Here is a 6,000-nt window from a genome sequence, read left to right on the forward strand (position 1 = left end):
CTATTACCTCGAGGTCCAAATGGAAATTCCTCTGGTTCCCTTTCAAAGTTCTTCACAAGTGAGCAGAACAAGGAGAACGTTGTACACAGTAACAGCCATGTTGTTTGATGACTAATATTGATAGACTTAACCCTTCTCAGCATTACAAAGATCTAAGACATCTCCAAAGGCCTCATGATGAAAAATGCTATCCACATCCAAAGAAAGAACTATGGAGCTTGAATGCAGATCGAAGCATACTATTTGCTATTTTTTTTTCCTTCTGTTGTGTTTTGTTTCCTCTTTCTGGTGGTTTATCCTATTTGTTCTAATTCTTACTTACAACATCACTCATGTGAAAATATGTTTAATAGGAAAGTATATGTATAGCCTATATCAGATTGCTTGCCATCTTGGGGAGGGAAGGAGAGAAAAATTTAAACCTCACAAGCTTACGAAAGTGATTGTTGATAAAACAAAATTAATTAATTTTTTTAAAAAGTTCTTCACAATTTCTCCTATTCCTACCTTTTCAATCTTCTTACACTTTACTCCTCTTCATATACTCCATGTTCCAACATGTAACAAGCACCACTGGCTTTCTTCCTATTCCTCAAATAATAATAACAGCAAGCATTTATATAGTGCTTTAAGGTTTGCAAAGCACTCTAAAAGTATAATCTCATTTAAGACTCACAACAGTCTTGGAAAGTGGGTGCTATTATTATCTCTACTTTATTTGGAAGACACTTGTGGCAAAGTTAGGTTAAGGGACTTGCACAGGGTCACACAGTAGAAAGTATCTGAGGCAGGATTTGAACTCAGGTCTTCCTGACTTATGCCTAGTGACACTTTGATCCCAACTCCAATTCTCTGACTTTTTATTGGCTGTCTTCCATGACTGAAATGTTTATCCTCCTGCTCTCCCTCTCCTGGCTTCTCTACCTTTCCTGGATTCCATCAAGACTCAGTTCAGGGGTGGAATCAAGATGGGAGAGTAGACAGAAGTATATAGCCCAGCTCCTCCAATACAACTTTTTCATAAAGATCTAGAAAACATACCAGACTAAGTCCTGATGGAGAAATCCAAGAAATATTACAGTGAGTCACTTTTTCCAGCCCAGGTTGGCACGGAGAGACAGAGAAGTCTGCAGAATTGAGGATAGTCTGGCCAGAAATTTGCCACATGGGCCAGAAGGCAGGAACAGGGCACATTCAGCATCTTTGTTGTTCACTACCCAGTTCTGGGTCACAGATTCAGCATACACTGAGGAAGGGACCTATGCCTAGGAGCTGGGGGTGGCAGAGAGGAGTGTCATCTAGTGGGCTCTAGCTATGTACTAAGCAAAGAACAAATTCAGAAGTAAACAATGGTTGTATGGCTGTGGTTCCAGAAGCAGAGCAAAGACTCTAGGCCTCCAGCCTAAACTGAGGCCTGCAACAGAATAACCAGGGCAGGAATCTCAGACCAAAAGGGAATCCTATAGTTTGAACCAGCCAAGCTTCCCATTTAGCTGACAGTGGCTGAGCCCAGAAATAGTCTACTGAAACTTCCAAAGAGGAGGAAGCCCATAGGCATGTTGCTCAGACTCAAACCTGAGTCAAGAACCTGAAGTGTTCAGACTAGGAGAGCAGTGAGCAGTCTTTGCCCTAGATCATATCACTTTGGGAGCACTGAAAGCTTGCAAATCCCCAGGCTGTGCCGTTCCTGAGATCCTGGAATAATACAATACTCAACACTCCCAAGAAAGCATCAGAATGATCTAAGAGGACAAAAACTTAGTATACACACACACACACACACACACACACACACACACACACACACACACAGCCTGGCCTCAGCAAAAAGTTTAAAGCCAAAAAGTAGGTTATAAGAATGAGCAAACAAAAGAAAAGAATTCCACCAAAAAAAAAGAGTTATTATGATCATAGAGAAGGCTTAAGACACATATCTAGGAAAAGAGAATTACTCCATGACATCTATAAGCAAGGACTCAAGGAGGATATAGAGAACCTGTAAGACATCAAGCAAGGAAGAAAGAAAGAATGAGTGATTATTAGAAACAAGTTTGAGGACTAGATGAAGGAAAGTGAAGAATTCTTTTTTTTTAAATAGTATTTTTTCCAATTATATGTAAAGACAATTTTTAGCATGCATTTTTACAAGATTTTGAATTCCAAATTTTTCTCCCTCTCTCCCTCACTCTCCTCCTGTCTTCCTAAAATGGTAAGCAATTTGATATAAGTTATATGTGTGCTATCATGTAAAACATATCTACTTGTCAGTCATTGTTGTGAAAGAAGAAACAGGCCAAAAAAAAACCCCACAAAAAAGTGAGAAAAAAAAGCATGCTTTGATTCGCATTCAGAGTCTGTTAATTCTTTCTCTGGATGTGGATAGCAGTTTCTATCATAAGTCCTTTGTAATTGTCTTGGATCATTGTGTTGCTGAGAAGAGCTAAGTCATTCATAGTTGATCATCTCACAATGTTACTGTTACTGTTTACAATGTTTTCCTGGTTCTGCTCATTTCACTTCACATCAGTTTGTACAAGTTTTTCCAGGTTTTTCTGAAATCTGCCTGCTCATCATTTCTTATCACACAATAATATTTCGTTACATTCATATAACTTGTTCAGCCATTCCCAAATTGATGGGCATCCTCTCAATTTCCAGTATTTTGCCAACACAAAAAGAGCTGCCATAAATATTTTTGCACATATAAATTTTTCCCCCTTTTTTATGATCTCTTTGGGATACAGACCTATTAGTGGTATTGCTGGATCAAAGGATATCCATAGTTTCATTGCCCTTTGGGCATTGTTCCAAATTGCTTTTCAGAATGGTTGGATCAGTTCACACCTCACCAACAATGCATTAGCGTCCCAATTTTCCCACATCCTCTTCAGCATTTATTATTTTCCTTTTTTGTGTGAGGTGGTACCTCAGAGTTGTTTTAATTTGGATTTCTCCAATCAAAAATGATTCTTCATGTGACTATAGATAGTTTTGATTTCTTCATCTGAAGACTTCCTATTCCTATCATCTGACCATTTATCAATCAGGGAATGGCTTCTATTCTTATAAATTTGACTCATTTCTCTATATAGTTGAGAAATGAGGCCTTTATCTGAGATACTTGCTGCAAAGATTGTTTCCCAGGAAAGCGAAGAATTCTTGATAGATGGCCTGGAAAATAGGGAGCACTGTCACCTTTTTTAAGGGGGGGAAGAGAAATTTAGGGTGGGGCTGGAGGTGGAAGAAAAAGAACAAGATTTGGGGCAGTCACTGTGGGGAGTGAGGCAAAGAATCATTACAGTATGTAATGAGTGAATCCCATATAAATGAAACAATCAGGATTGTTAAAATTCAGAGAACAGAGGCAGCCTATTGACTTAGGGTAGTTTGAAGAGATTTCCTAAAGGAAACACTTTGATCTGTGCCTTTTGGCACAGGAAAAAATGGCACCTGGTATGGTGTCACACACCTGTAAACCAAGCAATCAGGGAAGCTAAGGTTAATGGATTTCATCAGCTCATGAGTTCTGAGTTGCAGTGGAACATGACAATTGAGTGTCTGAAAATTAGAATTAACCAAACAGAATTTAATGATTCTAAGAGATATCAAGAAATACAAAAATGAAACTAAAAGACTGGGAAAAAAGAACAGCAGAAAATGTAAGGTATTTCACCACAAAAATACCTGATCTGGAAAATAGATCAAGAAGAGAATATTTAAGGATTATTGGACTACCTGAAAATCATGAATAAAAAAAAGAATCACTTCAAGAAATAACAAAAGATAATTGCCCATCTCTCTTAGAACCAGAGGTCAAAGTGGAAATAGAACCCACTGGTCACTTCTTGAAAGAAACCCCCAAAATGAAAACTCTCGGGAATATTGTAGCAAAACTCCAGAGCTTCCAGATCAAAGAAAAGCTACTACAAACAACCAGAAAGAAAAAGTTCAAATATTGAGGAACCATAATCAGGATCACACCAAGTTAGCACCCACCACTAAAAAGAAATGGAGAGCTTGGATTACAACATTCTAAAAGACAAAAGATATACGCTAGGAACAAAGAATAACTTACCCAGGAAAATTGAATATAATGCTACAGGGTGAAAAGTGAACCTTTAATAAAATAAAGGATTTATAAGCATTCTTCATAGAAAAAAAACCACCAGAGCTCCATAGAAATTTTGAAGTGCAAACACAGGACTCAAGAAAAACATAAAAAGGTAAAGATAAGAACAATCATAAGGGACTAAACAATGATAAACTGCTTACATTCTAAGGAGGAGAGATATACATATACAGAGCAGATGCTCTGAGGACAGAGAGGAAATCTAATTAGGCAGAAGATCTGGGAGTGGTTCTATTGTGCCTTAATGATCTTAAAACAAAAATGGAAGGAGAGGGAGAAAGGAGAGAAATGTGAAAGAAAATTATCTCACATTTTCAGATATATAAGTAGAGATCTAAACAAACAAGGATGAGGGGAAGTGGATGATACCTAAACCTCACTCTTATCTAAACCGATTCAAAGGAGAGAAGAATACACACACAGAGATGAGTACAGAAATACATTTTACTTGATAGGGAAATAGGAGAGAAAGAGAAGAGAGAATTAGAGGGAAGGTACATTAAGGGAGGGATTACTCCCAAGCAAAACAAACTCCAACTAAGAATGTACAAAAACATTTATAGCTCTTTTGCATTGGAGAATAATTGGAAACTGAAGAAGTGTCTATCCACAGGGCAATAACTAAACAAGCTGTGGTATAGAAACTTGATGTATGGTGCTCTAAGAAATAATGGAGAGGGCTTCAGAGAATCCTTGGAAGACTCATATACACAGATGTAGAATGAAGTGAGCAGAACCAGGAAACCAATTTATACAAAGATAACAATATTGTAAAATAAAACTACTTTGAAAGACTTGGGAACTCTTGCCAGTGTAATGACCAGCCACAATTCCAAAGGAATAATGATGAAACCTGCTAACCATTGCCTGATAGAGATGAAAGACTCGGTACAGAAAGAGATAACTTTTTTGTACATGATCAATGGGAAAATTTGTTTTGCTTAACAATATATTTTTGTATTTCTACATATTCTGTTCTGTTTTTTCCTTCTCAATTGGTGAGGGGTTGGAAGGGAAATGAGGTAGATTCTTGAAGAGTGAAAAAAATTACTTTTTAAAAATGTCTGGGGCAGCTAGGTGGCGCAGTGGATAGAGCTCCAGCCTTGGAGTCAGAAGGACCTGAGGTCAAATCCAGCCTCAGACACTTGACACTTGCTAGCTGTGTGGCCCTGGGCAAGTCACTTAACTCCGATTGCCTCACTAAAAAAAGCAAAAAAAAAATATGCCCAACCATAGTATTCTCTGGCATTCATTCAGTGGTTCTCTATTGTATAAATTCTCCTTCCTAAAAGCTAATTAAGTCTGGCAGACTAGTTAACACCCACTGATAATCATGGGGAGAACGGAAGAACATCGATGGGAGCTGCTGAACTATCAATCACATTAGAAAGACACCTCTCAAATTTAAAAAAGAGCAGGGGGGAAGGATCTGTTTGTACAAAAATATTTATAGCAGCTCTTTTTGTGGTGGCTAAGAATTGGAAATCAAGGGGATGCGCAATCAATTGGGAAATGGCTGAACAAGCTGTAGCATATGATTGTGATGGAATATTATTGTGCTATAAAAAATGACAAACAGGATGATTTCAGAAAAATCTGGAAAGAGTTGCATGAACTGATGCAAAATGAAGTGAGAAGAACCAGGACAATAACAGTAACAGCAATATTGTACAATGAAGAACTGTGAATGACTTAGCTCTTCTCAGCAATACAGGGATCCAAGACAATCCCAAAGGACTATGATGAAGCATGCTGTCTGCCTCCAGAGAAAGAACTGATATTGACTGAATATACATTGCCACATGCTGTTGTTCTCTTTCTTTCTGTCTGTCTTTCTTCCTTCAAGTCTTCTTGTACAAAATGACTAATAT

The sequence above is a fragment of the Phascolarctos cinereus genome, unplaced genomic scaffold (assembly GCF_003287225.1).
Source record: "Phascolarctos cinereus isolate Bilbo 61053 unplaced genomic scaffold, phaCin_HiC Scaffold_5;HRSCAF=322, whole genome shotgun sequence".
NCBI lineage: Eukaryota > Metazoa > Chordata > Mammalia > Diprotodontia > Phascolarctidae > Phascolarctos > Phascolarctos cinereus.